The sequence below is a fragment of the Leptopilina heterotoma genome, unplaced genomic scaffold (genome assembly GCF_015476425.1).
Source record: "Leptopilina heterotoma isolate Lh14 unplaced genomic scaffold, ASM1547642v1 Lhet_294, whole genome shotgun sequence".
In the NCBI taxonomy this organism is placed as follows: domain Eukaryota; kingdom Metazoa; phylum Arthropoda; class Insecta; order Hymenoptera; family Figitidae; genus Leptopilina; species Leptopilina heterotoma.
In genome coordinates, this window is record NW_025110999.1 from 329732 (window position 1) to 350500 (window position 20769).

The following is a 20769-nucleotide window of genomic DNA, read 5'->3' on the forward strand; positions in this document are numbered from 1 at the left end:
TATGGTGACTATTACGAAGCGAGGCAATATCTCTCGCTTTGTAGAGGGCGATTACTTTACTTAACTGACAGTGTCTCGATCCTGGCTTGGGATTACGCGACACTGTGTCGAGAAGTGTACTCGCTGGAAATTCACTCGCTCCCTCGGTGGTCAGGAGGAACTCTCTCGCGCGATTACTTACTCTCCTCTAGCGAATTAACGACGAATAACCCGAGGAAACCGGTTGGCCACGAACGGCACGCAGCTTTAACGACTCCTCTCCTTTTTCTCTCTCTCTCACTCTCTCTCTCGTTCTCTTGTGACTTCAACAAGCATTCCATGGCACGAGTTACTCGCGACGCGAATTAATGGAAACACGCGGGATTGACTGTACGCGCTGATAAAAGAAAATCATCACGAATTCTCTTTATCTATTTGCAATAATGATAATAATTGAATGAATCGAAAATTGAGATGTTGGGGAATTTTTTTCAGGCGCAGGTCCTGATTGGAGTATTTTCATGTTTAAACAGCGTGGCGAAAGTGGAACTTTTCTTAACAGCTCTGAACAGAGTAGCGAAAGTAGTACTTTTCTCAACTCCTCTGAACAGAGTGGCGAAAGGAAATTTTTAGCGTGGCGAAAGTAGTACTTTTCTCATCTCCTCTGAACAGAGTGGCGAAAATAAATTTGTAACGTAACGAAAATACAACTTTTCTTAATTTCTCTGAACAGAGTGGCGAAAGTAAATTTTTAGCGTGGAGAAAGTATAGAACTTTTCTCAAATTTTGTAAAAAAGTTGAGAAAGTATATTTAGCGTGGCGAAAGTATAGGGTTGCCACCCATCAAGGAATTTAGAGAAAAATCAGGAAAAGTAGAATTGGTCAGGCAAAAATCAGGAATTTATATTAAAAGTACTGAAAAAAATTAATTTTTTGAATTCCTATGAAAATTCTGAATTTTTGTGTCTCTTTCGTTTGCCTCATAAACTATGAAATTACCACAAATTCTAATAAAAAACCTTCAATTTTTAAAATTTTTGGCAATAATTTCTTTTTAAATAACCTAATAGGAACTTGAAGAACTGTCATAAAATTATTATAAATTATTTAATAAATAAATAAATTTACTTAAATATTTCAAAATTAATTGAATATTTAAACAGTTGCGTTTAAAATAGCCATAGATCAACTTCAAGATTTTTTAATTTGAAATTTTATATAAATTCAATTTTTACTGAGTTTAATGAGAAATTTTTTTATAAATTCATTTTTTAATGAATTTATTTAGAAATTTTAAAAAAATTAGGTTTTTGAAAATTTTTAATAATTCAAATTCTTCTGAAATTATTTAAATTTTTTAATGTATATTTAATTAATTATTAAAAATAATGGAATTATTAAAGAATTTTGGTTAAAATGCACTAAAAAGAAAATGAATTTTGGAGAAGTTATAAATGAGTGCAGAAATTCAATTATTTTTAAAATTAATAAAATTCTTCACTAAAATTCATAATTATGTTGAATAATTTAAGAAAATTATGGTAAAAATTTCAATTATCTTAAAAAATAATAAAATTCTTCTCCGAAATTTAATTATTTTCAAAAATTTTAATAAAATTCTTGGTATAATTTCGACTATTATCCAAAATTTTAATAAAATTTTTGGTATAATTTCGATTATTTTCAAAATCTTTAAAAAAATTCTTGGTAAATTTTCAATTATTTTCAAAAATTTTAATAAAATTCTTAGTAAAATTTCAATTATTTTCAAAAAATTCTCCTCATTTCAACTGATTTTAAATATCTAATATTTTAATAAAATTTTCCTAATGAGCTCAATTATTCAAAAAAATATTTGATAAAATTCCATGCAAACATTCAATTATTTTCAAAAATAATAAAAATTTCACAGGAATTCAATTATTTACCAATTATTTACCAATTTTTTCACACTAATTCAATTATTTTTATTAAAATAAAATTCTTTTTAGGAATTTCAATTATTTTCATAAATAATTAAATAATTTTTAGGAATTTCAATTATTTTCATACTATAATAAAATTCTTTTTAGGAATTTCAATTCTTTTTATAAATAATAAAATTCTATTTAAGAATTTCAGTTATTTTAAAAAAAATAAAATTCTTTTTTAGAATTTTAATTGATTTTATAGATAATAAAACTTTTTTCGAATATGTATCAATTATTTACATAAATATTAAATTTTTTTTTGAAATTTTAATTATTTTTATAAATAATAAAACTCAATGCAGAATTTTAATTATTTTTAATACAATTTATTTCAATTTCTCGAAAAATGTAATTATTCTTAAAAATTTTATTAAAATTCATCGAAAGAAGTCAATTATTTTAAAGTTTGTTGATAAAATTCTTAATGAGAATTCACTTTTGAGAAACAGTCAATTATTCAATTATTTATTTATTTTTGTATTTAAATAATTGAATTTTCTTGAAAATTTCCAATAAAAATTGATTTTAAAATGAATTTCAGTTAAAATTTAAAATAATATTTGAATTGTAACAGCTTTATAGCATGAATTTTAAGAAATAATTGAATTTTGAAAAGGTTTGAAATTAAATTCTTTGAAATTATGAATTTTTAATACTTTTCACTAATAATTGTGTAGAATTAATTTTTTTTTTTAAAAAGTTTAATTGAAAATGTTTTGAAATTATTTGAAGTTTTCATTTTCTAATATATATTTAATTGAAGTGTTTCCAAATAATTGAAATTTCGTTATATTTCGTAAAATTGAATTTTAAAGAAATATATTTAAAAATTCTGAAAGAACTTTTTTATAAATTATAAACAATAATTTATTTAAAGAAGAATTTTAGTTTAAAATTCCAGAAAATAATTATTTATTTAAAATGATGAAACTAATTTTGAAGAATTTAGAGTAACAATATTTTTTTAATATAAAATAATGATTTTATCATTCAGTCATCTTTAATTATGAAACATGAAGAAAGCGATTACTCCGAGTCGAAGACTCGGAGTGATGGATATATTTATGTTTTATAATAAAGTTTTTGAATTCCAAAAAGATTTAAATTTTAATGTTTTGAAGAATCAAGGTTCCTATGGAAAAATAACAATGACTAAAATTGAAAAAAGAAGTTATTGCTGTTTTCAAATAATTTTACAATTAAAGAAATTCACAAATAAATGTAATAGAACATTTTTTTTAATATCTAATAATTTTTAGAGTGAATGCGAATATTCTTTAGTTTCAGGGAAAAAGTTCAAATTTTTTCTGGAAATCAGGAAAAAGTTAGGCAAAGAAAATCATATTTTTGTCGCAACCCTGACTTTTTAATAATTTCAGTTAATTCAAAATTTAGAAAATTTTACTTTTCTTTTCAGAAAGAAAAGACAGTTAATAATAAATACATAATAAAATAAAAATAATAAAAAATATAATTGAAATAAAATTTTTGTTTATCAAAATTTCAAAAAAAGAGAAAAAGTTTATGTGTATAATATATTTTAGAATTAATCTTGATAGGGGTTCTTCGTTTTCAATAGCGAAAGCCATTGACCTTATCTCTATAATATTAAAAATTTGAATTACCTTTTCTAAATTGATTCTCGTCGCAGGTGGTGGCGCGGATGAAATGACATTGCGCGTGTCTAACATTCTTCAGGCACGATGGCTATAAAGATAAACCAGACTGTCGTAGCTTCTCTAATCCCACGATTGAATCTGAAAACAGAAAAAAAAATCATTTTTTTCCCTCTTTTTGTTTAAACATTTTAACCCATCTCAATTATCTGCTTATCGGGTCTTAAAAAATTTTCTCCAAGTCCTATTTTTCTCCATTGATAAATATTAATATATCTTTTTTTTCCCAACTCCTGATTCATAATTTTTTCAATTTTCTAAATAAATTTTTTTCTACCTTTGAATCACTGAATACTAATTTTATAGTTAGTCGTTATATTCAAAAATATGTGATTAAAATTTTTTATTTAAAAATTGTAATTTAATGTTTAAAAATTTTAATTTAAAATTAAAAACTATTAATTTTAAATTTAAAAATTTTAACCTCAAATTAAAAAATTTTAATTTTTAATTTAATAAAATTACAAGTCGAGCGTGTTTGTATATGAAAACTCGGGATTTATCCGGACGTGTGGGTTTATAAAGTAAGAAAAAAAGTGTGTATTCCCAGGGTTGCGGAATGGACGAAAGAAAGAAAAAAAAAGAGAGAGAGAGAGAGAGAGAAAATAAAAAGAATGGGAATAAAGAGAAGTAAAGAAGGGTGATCTATGCGTTTAATTAACCATAGAGACGCTCCTACTTACTCTTAGCTGCTCTTAGTTCGGTCTCGTCGAGGGGGTGAATGTGAGGCAGAATTGTACGGGTCATACGTGTTGGAAAGAGGAAATGAGAAGACTGAACTATTGCTATCGCGAGCGAAATTAACCGCCGGAAAAACTTATAATGTGCCACATTTAAGGAGAACTTGGAAAGAGAGAAAAAGAGGGGGGAGTTTCATATATACACATCCTTAACCTTTTGAACTTTTTGGATAAATTTAGTCCCTGGATAATTAATTTTCCCCATATACCGAAAAAAATAATTAATTATATAAAAAAAAGGAGAGAGAGAGAGAGAAAGAAAAAAAATACACGTCTGAGTGCTCTTCTAGTTTTAGTAAATAGCGTCTCATGAGAACAATGACTTTTCTTCTTTGTTCTTCTTTTTCTTCATCTTCTTTTATAAGGAATCCTGGCGTCATATAGTCACGTGGTCCACTGGCGCCACATCGTATCTAGATTAATTTTTGCGTAATAGATCCATATTGAGATAATTGTAATAACAGAACAAATCACTGGTTCTCTCATTTAGAGTGACATTCAAAGAAAATTATTTCAATTCTAATTTTTTAAATTATACTGTAGTTAATTATTTTTTCTATTTTTATTTTCTATTTTTTTTTTGTTCAGTTGATTATTGTGACAAAATTAAATAATTACAGAGAGTTAGTATATAAAAGGAGTCAATTGCTTGTAACTGTATTTAGTCTGTTTTGAAGTATTGTTTAACTGTATTATATTTAAAAAGTTCTTTTTTTACTTCATCGTAAAAATTTGTGATATATGTATTTTTTTAATTAAGGTGTAATTATTTTTGCTTTGTCATTATGTACACTTTTTTTCGTAATGAATAGAATTTTCAGTTTAACCTTGACAATATTTAGTATGAGTGAAATCCAATTATTGTTGACAATTGTATACATATGTATAATGACCACGTGTATTATATGCGATAATTATTATACTAATTATTCAAAAATAATAATTTAAAAAGAAATTTAAGTGCAGAAATGAACAATGGTTCGAATAATAATTCGAAAATTCTTCTATTTATATAAGAAAATTAAAAAAAGTTGATTATTTTTACTGAATTCGATTTTTATTGCATTATTGCTCATTTTGCATATTAGCTTTGAAATCCTCAACCCTATTTTAGTAGAAAACGAGTATAATCTCGTTAGGGTTTAGCAAAAAATTCAAATACAAATTTTTCAAAATTTACTTTTTTAAAATTCGATTTTTGAGACAGTTTAAAAAAACGTAAGGTTTTTTATCTTTACCCCCCTCCTTCCTCTCTGTAACGCATTGGTGCATACATTAGCACTACTTTTTTTTGCTGATCGTAACAAATTCATTCAACCCCCTCCCCCTCTCCTCCCTCTGTATTTTTGGAACAGGGCTGCGATTTTATAATTTTACTTTGACTTTCGATTCGATTTTAACTTCGCCATTGCGATTTTGACGTTAATTTTAACTTTTATTTTCACTCTCAGTCTGACTTCGACTTTAAAATTGAAAGTGAAAATGAAAGTCAAAATCGAATCGAAAATCAAAGTCAAATTACAAAATCAGATTTAAAATGAAAGTCAAAATCGAATCGAAAATTAAAGTCAAGCTACAAAATCAGAGTGAAAAAGAAAGTCAATGTCAAAATCAGAATCGAAATCGAAAGTCAAAGTCAAATTACAAAATGACAGCCCAGCGTCTTATATTGTTGTTATTTGCTCATTCTGATATTAAATTTGAAATCCTCATCCCAATTTTAGTAGAAAAGGAGTACCATGTCGTGAAAGTTTACAAAAAAAACCCAAATTCAATTTTTCAAAATCAAAAATTTGCTTTTTTAATTATAATTTTTGAATTTTTAAATTTTCCGATTGGCATTGAGAGTTGAATTGAACGTAGAAACTTGTACTTCTAGTTTAGTTAATTTTCTTTTTTGTAAATTTATTTTTTTGTAAGGTTAAATTTGTTAAAAGAAAATAGAAGTAAATAAATAAAGTAAGAATGAACTTAGTTTAAAAGGGGGAATCGGAAAGATAATTAAAAAAATCCGAAAATACTTTTTTTTTCTAAATTGCTCAATCACTGAATGCAGTCTCATCTTAAAAAGAAAAAGAAACCATAACAAAGTCACGAAAATCGTTCTCCTTTTAGCAAAAGTTGGTCCGCATACATGAGAATGTCGATCTGGGTGTGACCATAGCAGAGTAATTATGATAATTACCGGAATTCGAGGGACGCAATTAGGGTCAGCGAAGCGGTAGAAATGTAGACACACTCACAGACTGTTCTTTTTCTTTTTCTCTTTGTCACTCCCATTTATATATATACATGTGCTTTTCTTTCAAATATGGCGTAATAATTTTTTATTTCTATATATATACAATAGGTTTTGTTTTCTTTTACTTTCTAGAAATTAACGTAGTCCCCTTAATTACTCATCATCGTCTTTCGAATGTCAGATTGCGTGTATACGCATCACAGGTATATCTCTCGCAGGTAAAAAAAAACTAATGCTCACAGATAGTAGAAGTTTATATGTATATACTAAAAACTCGTCTGTGGGGCTACGACAGGACAGGAAGTGTCTCGTAATAAAAGAGTGACTTCCGTCGGTGAAACAATACGTCGGGATTACTGAGCCCTCTTCCATTTGCCGCGCGAGTCCGTTATTACCTATCCGTTGTTAATTTGCGTCAGAAATAATTTAGCGCTTGGTTCCTGTTTGACTTGTGTCGTTTTTTTCTCTGTATTTTGTGATGCCTGTCGCTTCTCTTTGGTTATCGTTTGGTTTTTGATTTCTGTTCTTTCTTGATTTATGAACTTCGTTTTGCGATATTAATTATTTTTACGTCGCTCTTTATAGTCGTAATTATTTCCTCAGATCTAGTGATTGTAAGCGCTAAATGGCGGATTGTGTATGATTCGTGTAAGTTCGTGTCGATTCGTAGCGACTCGAGAAGACACGAAGTCCCACGAACTATGGTTCGTGCGATTTCGGGTCTTCTCGTATCGCTCCGAATAGATATACGATCCTCCCCGATCTATAGTTCGTGGGACTTCGTGTCTTTTCGAAGCGTTACGGATCGACACGAACTTTCCCGAACTTACACGAACTAATACGAATTGCAAACGAAAGTCCCGTTTTGGATTACAAATGGCGGACGTTTTGGAAAAACTGTTTTATTTTGTTTTCAAATATCGGGGCATTTTTAATCTGAATAAACAGGGTATTAAAGAAATTCGGCAAATGTTTCTAATTGGAAGAATCCATAGGATGGGAAATAAGCTTTTAATTGAGAAGACAAATATGAATATTTGACAAAGGCTATTTAGTAAATTAAATAGTGAAGAAATAGTAAAAAAAATAGTAGAGATACAGTAGGAGAATAGAGAAATAGTAGAGGAATAGTATAGAGAATAGAGAAATAGTAGAGGAACAGTACAGAAATAGAAGAATGGAACCTAAGGTCGGTGGAGCATAACGAAGACTACGCGTTCTTTAGTTCGTAGATATGCATATTTTGTCCGAGTGTCGTTGCGAAATGTGCGGAATGTCCGGCTGTCGTGTTCGCGGACGCGTTGCCCTTGTCTTGCGCTTACATATTATAATGGCATTTGCATGGTTGTCCCATGTGTTGTATGAAGTACATGCATGTATATAAGGAGGGTAGACTGCTATCAGTGTAGGGGTGGTATCGTATGAGTTATTAAGATTACGACGCGCATGCTCGCGATTCTTTCATCGATTCATAAGAATATCCTCTTCTTCTCTGCTAGCATCTCTCCTCCCAGTGCCGTATCTTTAAATCTTCACCAAAAAAAAAACAGTAACAGTTTGCTCCCTTTCTGTTAAATTTTACAACATCAGACCTCCGAATTTTCGATAGTTTACATGATCTACACAGAGCCGAACAGCAACTATTAAAGTTTGTCAAGGCTCTGTGTGGATCAATAGTATATAATGGACTTCACGCGTAAAAGGGACCTAAGGGGAAAATTAGACTCAATCTTCCGTACGCAGTGCCTAATTGTCGCGTTAGGTCTGTTATTGCCGATACTTTACGTTCTTCCTTCTAGTTAGTGTTTCCACTTATCGAGGTTCGACTGCATAAAATTTTCCGCCCCTGGAACTAAAAGCAAGCCTTAAGTATATAACCTTAGGAATAAAAAATAAATGTTCTGTAAGCAGACGTATTTTGTCAGTTACAGGCCAATTTAGCGTGAATAAAATTTCTTTTCGTTCCGTACACAAGTCCGGATATCCATGAAGGTTAAAGTACGCGGCGTAATCATCGTTTGTCACTTTCTTATCGCAGTTTTCGAGATTCCATTGGTAAGATCGATGAAGGTAGCGAGAGGAACGTTACTCATCGTGGACACGACATAACGAAAGATGCAACGAATCAAGTAAAAGGGGGAACCCCCTTTGCATCTTTTTCTCTTTTGAAAAGAAAGAGAGGGAGAGGGACAGTGCGAAGATATATAATGAGTGTGGACGGTAGCTTAAATTCTTTCAAGGAGGTCACGCCTTCTCATATCGAAAAACCGGTATAAATGTTTATATATACGCGAACCTCCCCCATCCTCTTTCTTCTTCTTCTTCGGAATTATTAAATCTTGTAGGCGTGAAAAGGAAGCTTAGTTTGCGCGATCTCTTTCTTGAAATAATATACAGTCTATAGAAATGTCATTAGATTCAGAAATACGTTCATACGTATCCCGCAAAGCCAACATGTGCGCGCGTATTTTCATTCCGTAAATACTGCCACGACAGACACAGCGGGATAATTCCCAAGCACCTTCTTCTGCTTCTTCTTCTTCATCATCCTGTGTGCAACAAAATAAATGGTCCCTCTCACTCTCAGTTTCAAAGCATAGAAAAGCGCCAATAATTTGGTGTTAAGGAGTTTTAAGGACATTCCTCAATTCCCATACATACAACAGGACACTAATCCGATAGTAAATTTTAATTTTACGTTTGCTCTCATATAAAACGGAAATAAATAATTCCCCTTGCTTGTTAAACAAATACCTCGCAACATGAAAGAAGGAAAAAAAAAATTGAAGCAATGACGTTTTCTTCTGCTTCTCGCTCGTTTTCTTTTGTTGAATACGGGAAAAAAGTGGCAAGAAGATTGAGAAAAGTAATTATCGCTTGTATCGGTAAGATGTGTGACGATCGAAGGTAAACAAAAATCCGGCATTCCTCACGGCGAGACACGTTGTTCCTTTATAAGGAAAGGCAAAAAAATAAAAGAACAGGGATAGGGGGGGGAGAGAAAAAAAGGAGCGAAGTAAATTACCCGAGGCGCAAGAAAGTCTCTATCCACTCCTGACTGTGAGTCGATGAACATCGGTCATTCTCTCTCCCTTAATCGTCTCCCCCTCCCCCTCGTGTGTGTATATATACAACGTTTCTATCTCTTTTTTTCTCTCACTCACTCTCTTGGTTTCTCTCTTTTTCTCTCATACACTCTCTCTTTCTTTCTTTTTTTTATTCTCTCTCGCTCTCGGTTTCCACGGAACGAATCCGAAGCCGCGCGCAAAACGTTCGAAGGACGAGGTCCGAAGAAAAATAAAGATAAAGCCTGAGGAATTAATTAGGACCAGGTAATCAACGAGATACCACGAGACCGTGGAACGCGATGACGACAAAAAGGTGCGAAGAAGAGTCGCGTATAAATATCCAGCAGTGTGTTCAACAGCATTCGAACGATTCTCCTTATCCCGCGCACTCTTCTGCGTATATATTGCGGTCAGGATATAGAGGAGTTTGAAATTCGAAATTCTTCCTTTTCCTTCTTCTTTATTTAGTTTCGCATTTTTTTGCAATTTAATTCGAAATTAAAAAAAGTTTCACCTTCTAAACTATTTTTTTTTAAACTATATTTTACATTTAGACAGAATTTATAGGCAAAAATTGTTTATATCATTTAAATGTATATATAATTCATTGAACTCAGTAACAGGGCTCGAACCAGTGAAAGTATTTAAAAATACGGACCAAAAAAAAAAAGAAAATATTTTATTTAAAAGAATAAATTAAATTTTATCATAACTATAAAACATGAAGATATCGATTGCTCCGAGTCGAATAAATTAAATTTTATCATAACTATAAAACATGAAGATATCGATTGCTCCGAGTCGAATAAATTAAATTTTATCATAACTATAAAACATGAAGATATCGATTGCTCCGAGTCGAAGACTCGGAGTGATCGATTTCTTCATGTTTTTTAATAAATAAAGATGGCAAATTGATAAAATCACTATTTTATATTATAATAGAATATTTTACTTCTTCAAAATTATTTTCATCATTTCTATTCAATTATTATTTTTAAGAATTTTTCACTAAAAATTTTCTTTAAATTAATTAATGTTTGAAAAAGTTCTTCGACAATTTTCAAAATTCATTTATTTACAATATTCAATTTTACAAATTTCAATTATTCGTAAATTCTTCAATTAAATATATATTTAAAAATAAAAACTTCAAATATAAATAAATTCAATTAGTCTTTAAAAAAAATTAATTTCAAAATTCAATTATTTATAAAAAAATACAAGCAATATTGCTTTTAATATTCAATTGTTATCTAAAATTTTAACTAAAATTTAATTTTAAATCAATTTTTATAAGAAAATTCTTCGAGAATTCAAAAATACGGAAATAAATTATTTATTGAAGAATTGAATGTTTCTTAAAATTCAAAATTCTCATAAAGAATTTTACCAAAAAATTTTTAAATAATTAAATTCTTTCGACGATTTTTAAGAATAATTACATTATCCGAGAAATTTGATTAAAATTTTATTGTATTAAAAATAATTGAAATTCTGTATTAAGTTTTATTATTTCTGAAAATAATTAAATTTCTAAGAAGAATTTTACTATTTTTGAAAATAATTAAATTTCTGCGAAGGATTTTATTACTCTTAAAAGCAATTGAGTTTCTGCAATAATTTTTAATTTTTCCAAAATTAAATTTTTTTTAGTGTCAACTAAAATTTTTATATAAATTTATTATTTTTCATAATTTTTGAAAAAGCTTTTCGAGAATTTTAAAATTTATTTCCTATTTGTTTTTAACTGAAATTAATTTTTAAATCAATTTTTATTAGAAAATTATATTGCGAAGAAATTTATAAAAGATTTGTAAATAATCGAATTTTCGTAAAATTTTTATTTTTTTATAAAAATAATTAAATGTTTGCGTAGAGTAGTATTAAAATTTTTTTTAAATAATTCAATTCTTTTGGAAAATTTTATTAAAAGAATAAATATATTCAAAATTATTAAATTGAGGAAAATTTTTGAAAATAATTGAAATTTGGCAAAGAATTTTATATTAATTTTTTAAAATAATTAAATTTCGAAGAAAAATTTTATTATTTTTTAAGATAATTGAAATTTTTACGAGAATTTTCTTAAATTTTGGAAAAAGTTTTTCAAGAATTTTTTAATTTATTTGTTTTTAACTGAAATTTATTTTTAAATCAATTTTTATTAGAAAATTCTACTAGAATTCAGTTATTTAAGTTCAAAAAAATAATTTTTTGATTAAATATTTATTAAAAATCATTGAAATTCGGCGATGAATTTTATTATTTATGAAAATAATTGAATTCCTAAAAAGAATTTTATTATTTAGAAAAATAGTTGAATCCATGTAATAATTTTATTTTTTATTAAAATAATTGAATTACATTGCGAAAAAAATTTACTAAATATTTGTAAATAATTGAATTTTTGTGGAATTTTTATTATTTTATAAAAAAAATTAAATGTTTACGTAGAATTGTATTAAATTTGTTTTAAATAATTGGATTCTTTTGGAAAATTTTATTAAAATAATAAATATATTGTAAATCATTAAATTGAGGAAAATTTTTAAAAATAATTAAAATTTTGCAAAGAATTTTAATAAAATTTTTTAACAGAATTGAATTTTTTAAAAAAATTTGATTATTAAGAAAGATAATTGAAATTTTAACGAATTTTTTTTTTAATTTTTGAACATAATTTAATTTCTGACAAGAAATTAATTAATTAATTAATTTTTAAAAGTAATAAATTACTTTTAAAAATAATTGAATTTCTGCTATCATTTAAAATTTCTCTAAGAGTCTTAAAATTATATATCGTACAATTTACGAACTTTTCGTCCTCTTTTAATCAAATTACGGACTTTATGGACCTTTTTTAAAAAAAACGAACTTTTACGGATTTGAATTTATATTCTTTCTAATTAAAAATTAATAAAATTTAGTAGAATTAATGTAGAAATTCTAGGAGTGATGGCTTCTTTTTTAATTTCTACTTTGCCTCTGCGTTATTAATATTGTCCCTAGTTTTTAATATTTTCTCCAATTTTTCTGACAAAAATTCCATCTTTGGTATTCTGCCAAATAGGGAAATATTTTTTTTCCCCCAATGGGAATAATATTCACCTTTACTCTGAACCGATCCGCATCTTTTGTATAAGCATTAAAGTAACGACCATTCGGAGAAGTTTGTTTCCAGATAGAGAAACTAATTTGTTCACGCGGTTCGCGGCTTTGTAGATCAAACTTCTCCAAATGATAATACCACTAAACTCGCAGATTTTGCTCTTTTAAATTTTTTTTCAGTTATATATACGCATCTATATATATATATATATATATGCTCACTTCCAATATATATAACCGACGATCGTAAATATCAGGAGAACACTAAAAGTGTCTATCCATTTAATGCGTATCATTGACGTTTTATCTTCTCCTGTTCGTGTTTTATGAGCTGATAAATATTCGCGGTTTGAAAGGTGTCGGGAAGAGACTTTCCCATATTTGTAACCAACAGCACTGTTAAGGTGAACTTGAAACATTTCAACGTCTACAGATATTAAAAGTTGGTTTCGAAAAAGAAAAAAAATTCTACACGCAAAATAAAAATCCAATTTTTTTAAAAATTCTTGGAAATCAAAAACATTTTCTTTAAATCAATTTACATCGACGAGAAAATGTGGAATTGTGGATTTCCTAACCAGGGCCACATTTGGCAAGGTGTTTTATTTTTTAATAAGGACGCCTGCTTTGCAATTCTCATTAAAACTTCTATTATCTTTGTAAATAATAAAATTCTTCTCAGAAATTCAATTATTTTCAAAAATTGTAATAAATTTCTTGTCAAAATTTCAATTATTTTCAAAACTTTTCGCAATTCAATGATTTTCAATATTTACTATAGTAAATATTATTTTAATTAAATTTTCCAAAGGATTTTAATTATTTACAAATTATTTTATAAATTTGTTTGTAACAATTCAATTATTTTCATAAATAATAAAATTTTTAACAGGGATTCAATTATTTAAACAAATAATTTCACTTATATATTACAAAATTAATTGAATTTTAAAAGTGTTGCGTTAACAATTTTCATAAATAGATGAACTTCATAAGGTTTAAGCTTGAAATTTTACAAAATTTCAATTTTGAATGAATTCATTTAGAAAATTGAAAGAATTTTGATTTTTGAAAAATTTTAATGATTCAAATTCTTCTGAAATTAGTTAAATTTATTAATGTATAGTTAATTAATTATTAAAAATACTGAATTTACAGAATAATTTTAGTTAAAAACGCTAAAAATAATTGAATTTTGGAGAAATTACAAATTATGACAGAAATTCAATTATTTTCGAAAGTAATAAAATTCTTCAAAGAAATTCAATTCTGTTCAAAAATTTTTAAAAATTCTCGTTAAAATTTCAATTATCTTTCTAAGTAATAAAATTCTTTTTCCAAATTCAATTATTTTCAAAAATTCTAAAAAGATTCTTGGCAAAATTTCAATTATTAATAAAAATTTTTAATTAAATTCTACGTAAACGTTTAATTACATTCATAAATGAAAAATTTCCACAGGAATTCATAAATAATAAAATTCTTTTTAGGAATTTCAATTATTTTCCTAAATAATAGGATTCTTTTTAGGAATTTCAATTATTTTCATAAATAATAGGATCCCTTTTAGGAATTTCAATGCTTTTCATAAATAAAAAAATAATTTTTAGGAATTTCAATTATTTTCATAAATAATAAAATAATGTTTAAGAATTTTAATTATTTTCATAAATAATCATATTTTTTTAGGAATTTCAATTATTTTCATAAATAATAATATATTTTTAAGAATTTCAATTATTTTCCTAAATAATAGGATTCTTTTTAGAAATTTCAATTATTTTCATAAATAATAGGATTCTTTTTAGGAATTTCAATTCTTTTCATAAATAATAAAATAATTTATAGGAATTTCAATTATTTTCATAAATAATCATATTTTTTTAGGAATTTCAATTATTTTCATAAATAATAATATATTTTTAAGAATTTCAATTATTTTCCTAAATAATAGGATTCTTTTTAGAAATTTCAATTATTTTCATAAATAATAGGATTCTTTTTAGGAATTTCAATTCTTTTCATAAATAATAAAATAATTTATAGGAATTTCAATTATTTTCATAAATAATAAAATAATGTTTAAGAATTTTAATTATTTTCATATATAATCATATTTTTTTAGGAATTTCAATTATTTTCATAAATAATAATATATTTTTAAGAATTTCAATTATTTTGATAAATAATTAAATAATTTTTAGGAATTTCAATTATTTTCATAAATAATAGGATTCTTTTTAGGAATTTCAATTCTTTTCATAAATAATAAAATAATTTTTAGGAATTTCAATTATTTTCATAAATAATAAAATAATGTTTAAGAATTTTAATTATTTTCATATATAATCATATTTTTTTAGGAATTTCAATTATTTTCATAAATAATAATATATTTTTAAGAATTTCAATTATTTTGATAAATAATAGGATTCTTTTTAGGAATTTCAATTATTTTCATAAATAATAGGATTCTTTTTAGGAATTTCAATTCTTTTCATAAATAATAAAATAATTTATAGGAATTTCAATTATTTTCATAAATAATAAAATAATGTTTAAGAATTTTAATTATTTTCATATATAATCATATTTTTTTAGGAATTTCAATTATTTTCATAAATAATAATATATTTTTAAGAATTTCAATTATTTTGATAAATAATTAAATAATTTTTAGGAATTTCAATTATTTTCATAAATAATAGGATTCTTTTTAGGAATTTCAATTCTTTTCATAAATAATAAAATAATTTTTAGGAATTTCAATTATTTTCATAAATAATAAAATAATGTTTAAGAATTTTAATTATTTTCATAAATAATCATATTTTTTTAGGAATTTCAATTATTTTCATAAATAATAATATATTTTTAAGAATTTCAATTATTTTCCTAAATAATAGGATTCTTTTTAGGAATTTCAATTATTTTCATAAATAATAGGATTCTTTTTAGGAATTTCAATTCTTTTCATAAATAATAAAATAATTTTTAGGAATTTCAATTATTTTCATAAATAATAAAATAATGTTTAAGAATTTTAATTATTTTCATAAATAATCATATTTTTTTAGGAATTTCAATTATTTTCATAAATAATAATATATTTTTAAGAATTTCAATTATTTTGATAAATAATTAAATAATTTTTAGGAATTTCAATTATTTTCATAAATAATAGGATTCTTTTTAGAAATTTCAATTCTTTTCATAAATAATAAAATAATTTTTAGGAATTTCAATTATTTTCATAAATAATAAGATTCTTCTTAGGAATTTCAATTATTTTGTTAAATAATAAAACTCAACGTATAATTTTAATTATTTTTAGTACAATTTCAATTGATTCGTTAAAAGAATTTTTTTTACCTACTATTCCAATTTTAATTGAATTCCTCGAAATATTTAAATTTATTCTTTAAAATTTTTTTAAAATTTTTTTGAAAGAATTCTATTATTTAAAAATTTGTAGACAAAATTCTTTATGAGAATTAAATTTCAAGAGACATTCAATGCATTATTTTTTTTGTTAAAATAATTGAACTCTCGTAGAATTTCCTAATAAAAAATTATTTAAAAATGAATTTCAGTAAAAATTTTAGATAATAATGAAATATTAAAATCGATCACTCCGATCAGTATTTTTATGTTTTGTAATAATATTCTTATATAAGTTGTTGAATTTCAAAAAGGTTTGAATTTAAAATTTTTGAAAATCTTAATTCCTACAGAAAAACAATAATTTATTTAAAAAATAAATTTATTTATTCAACAATAATTTATTTTAAAAGAAGTTATTAATGTTTTCGAATAATTTTACAATTACAGAAATTCGTAAATAAATGAAATAGTATTTTTTTTGAGTATCTAATCATTTTTAGAGTTAATCAAATTATTGTTTAGTGTCAGGGCAAAGTCAAAATTTAGTCAATTTCGTCAAAAAAGTAAAAATCAGCGAGAAGTGAGGAAAAAACAAAATTAAATTTTTGTAGCAACCCTTTAAGAGTAAATATTAATATTTGAAGAGTAAATGAATATTTATAATTAAATAAATTGATAAGTAGCATTTAGAAAATGAAATAGAAAATCAGTTCTTGAAGCAGAGAAGCGTGGCGAGGGTAATTAAGACCTGTTGAGTATCGCTCGAGTGACTGCCGCAAAAAGGAGGATAGTGTGGGTGTCAAGCAAAAAGGAAGGGTTGTAAAGTGATGAATATTCCAGGCTGAATCTGCCCCGTTCGAAGGGGTTCACGCGGCTAATGAAATGTACATTATAACCGTTAGCAATGTCAGTGGAAACAAGGTGGCTTAGGGGTAGGGGGTGGGGGTGGGGGGGAGAAAGCGTTGACGAAGAAGAAAGAGTAGGAGGAGGGGAGTGAGTTAAATGCGATAATTTGCGTGGGTGGGTGACCGATCCGGGAGATGTTAACCCTCTGCCATTTAATTACGCTTAAAAACATGCCTAAAATATTACCATCAGGGGTGAGAGAGAGAGAGAGAGAGAGAAAGAGAGAGAATTTAGCGATGAGAGACACGACTCTGTACGCTATAACCATAAGAAGGAAGGGTTGAACCCTTGAGCTCGTTAAGTGAGAAGAGATTTTACTTCACGCCTCTTCTTCATTCTGCCTCTTAAAACTTGTCCGATATTATATAGACCGACAAAAGTAAATCAAACGCTCAACCATTTTTTTAAGGGTGTTGTGCTTAAATGTGCGAGTTTCTTTTTTTGACATTTATTTCTTCTTGTTTTTTTTTTCTTCTTTTTTCTTTCGTAACATTCAGAGATTGGATATAATTTCTCTACACTGAAAAAAAAACTATTGGACCAATAGCGCCAATGCTATTGAATTCAATTTTTTTTAAGGCAATAATTTTTGTATTGAATTAAGAAAATATATACAGTCAAACCTGTATAAGTGAGAATCCAAGGGACCAAGAATTTTGTCTCATTTACAGAGTTTTTTTTTTTTTTTAAATTGAATTGCCATGAAAAATGTTATTATTAGTCAAAATAATTGAATTATTGTAAAGAATTGTTCAAAAATTTTGTTAAATAATTGATTTTTTCCAAAATTTTTTTGAAAATGCTTTTCTAAATTAATCTGAATTCCGGTAGAAATTTTATTATTTATGAAAATAATTGAATTCTTTCAAAGAATTTTAAAAAAATATTTTTTTAAAATAATTTATTTTTTCGAGGAATAGAAATTAAATTTTTAATTCAAATTTTTGTTGAAAATAGTTTAAAAAAATTGAATTTTGCAGAAATTAAATTATTTTCAAGAGTAATAAAATTTAATTGTGTTCAAAATTTTTAAAAAATTCTCGTAAAAATCCCGATTATCTTTATAAATATAACTGACAAAATTCTTCACAAAAGTTCAATTATTTTTAAAAATGTCAATAAAATTCTAGTCCTAATTTGAATTATTTTCAAAAATATTTCTCATTTCAATGATTTTTAATATCGAGGTACTATTTTAATAAAATTTCCCAAAAAGAATTAAATTGTTTAAAAAAATTTTTAATACAATTGTACGCAAACATTTAATTATTTTCATAAATAATAAAAATTTCACAGGAATTGAATTATTTACAAATTTTTTATGAATTTTTCCGCAAAAACTTAATTATTTTCATAAATAATTGAATTCTTTTTAGGAAATTGAATTATTTTCATAAAAAATAATTAAAAATTGTAGAAAATAATAATTGAATTGAAATGATGAAAATAATTTTGAAGAAGTTACAGTCAACAATATTCTTATAATATAAAATAATGATTTTAATTTCTGTAGAAAAATAATAATAATTAAATATTTATTTTAAAAAAAGAAGTTTTTGATGTTTTCGAATAATTTTACAATGAAAGAAATTCGTAAATAAATGTAACTGAACATTTTTTCCAATAAAAGTTTTTTCTTTATTTTCTAAAAAAACAAAAATTTTCAATTTTATTTTCAAAGAAAATTCGTAATTGACAAATGGAATTTATGAACAGTATTTTCTTTTATTTTTAAAAAAAACTTTAAAATACGGAGATTATTATAGTTAATTCTAAGAAGAATTTTATTATTTACGATAATTTTTGAATTATTGCGAAAATTTTTATTAAAATATTTAAAAAGAATTGGATTTCTGTGAAAAATTGTTATTTTTAAAAATAATTGAATTCTTCATAAGAATTTGATAAACATTGTTTTAAATAATTAATTTTTTTTAAATATAATAAATTTTATAAAAATTTTTTATTTTAAATAATTGAATTCTTGTGGAATATTTTATTTGTGAAAACAATTGAATTTTTTCAAGAAATTACTTTAAAATAGTATTAAAAATAATTGAAATTCTTCGAAGAGTTTTATTATATTTCTGAAAATAATTGAATTCTTGCTTAGAATTTTATTAACAATTTTTTTAAAAAATTACATTTCCATGAAAAATGTTAATATTGGTGAAAAATTTATGAAAATAATGGAATTCTTGATCAATTTTATCAATTTTTTTTAATAATTGAATTATTTGCGTAATTTTATGAAAATACTAAATATTGAAAATAATTGAATTTCTGAAAAAAATTTTATTATTTATAAAAATAATTGAATTATTTCGAAGGAATTTATAAAAAAAAATGGTAAATAATTGAATTCCTGAGAAATTTTTATTATTTATGAAAATAATTAAATTGTTTGCGTTTTTTTTTGGGAATTTAACATTAATTCGAAAATTATTTATTGCACTTTAGGGAAGAATTTTGTTACTTATAAAGATAATTGGGACTGTGACGAGAATTTTTGTTATATATTTGGAAGATAATTGAATTTTATGAGAAGAATTTTATCACTCTTGAAAATAATTGAATTTCTGCAATTATTTTTAATTTTTCCAAAATTGAATTTTTTTTTATTGTTTTGAACAAAAATTTGAATTACAAATTTTTAAATTCTATTATTTTTAAAATTGCTAATTGTATTCTAAAAAGTTAGCGGCGCTCTTTAGGGAACGAATTGTTGCTAGTTTGATTATAATTTTTGAGAATAGTTTTTTAATTTCTAGTATTTCTAGTATTTTCAAGACAAAAAAAAAGAGCAGAAGTATAGTAGCTTTTAGTGGCTGCGAAGACTAAAAAAAAGTGCCTAAATAGTATAGCATAACTTAAAAATACTAAAATATTAGTAAATAGTATAGTAATAGTATAGGTAAATAGTATCTTTTTAGTAAAAGAGTGCGAAGAGAAGATGATTATGAGGAAACAATAAATTTGATACAAAAATTTAATTTTTGATTTAAAAAAGAAAAGAAGAAGAAGAAGAAGTAAAAAGAGATGAAAATTAACACCAAAAGAATGCTGATAATGAAAATAATCACACATATTAAATCGAGAGAGAGAATTCGATCCAAAAGTTTCATGATGATTAGCAACGAAAGTATGATCCTTTATAGTGCATTAGTCACGCTCTTTATGATGCGTATTATTTTTCGAAATTCCATTTAGTTATAATATTGAGAACACACCTGCAAACATTTTCAAAGTTCGAATGAATTGTCTCAAGAATTCATCGTTAAACTTTGTATATACATGCGTATACACATACAATAATATATCCTGAAAAGATCGAGTTTTTCACCTTTTTTCTCTCTCTTATTTTTTTTTATTATATACAAAGAGTATAGGGCTCGATCACCCCGCGCAGCATTTAAAGAAATAAGGTGCTTAAAGTGAAAAGAAACAGGTTTTTTTGAATCGCAAACACAAAGTACACATATACATGCATACAAACATACAAGTTTTGAAATGAAGAGGAACCTTTTAATTGGAATCCACCGCATTAAAGAAACGAATTTACCTGATTGGCACGGCCGGTTTTTTGGGGCCGACTGTTAATTTTAATCGAGAAACGCTTTCTTGGAAATTAGAAGAGGGACGATACGATTGTCCACTCGTAAAAGCCCGCCGAATTTGTCGTAGTCGTCGTTT

At 25.4% G+C, this 20769-nt stretch overlaps 1 long non-coding RNA gene across 1 annotated transcript in view; it reads right to left on the reverse strand.

Moving 5' to 3' along the window:
* LOC122504387 overlaps window positions 1-3684 on the reverse strand; it is a 33068-nt gene extending 29384 nt beyond the window's left edge. The window contains exon 1 of the long non-coding RNA XR_006301830.1: window positions 3575-3684. This is a non-coding gene — a long non-coding RNA (uncharacterized LOC122504387). The remainder of the gene's footprint in view (window positions 1-3574) is intronic.
* Window positions 3685-20769: the final 17085 nt, after the last annotated feature.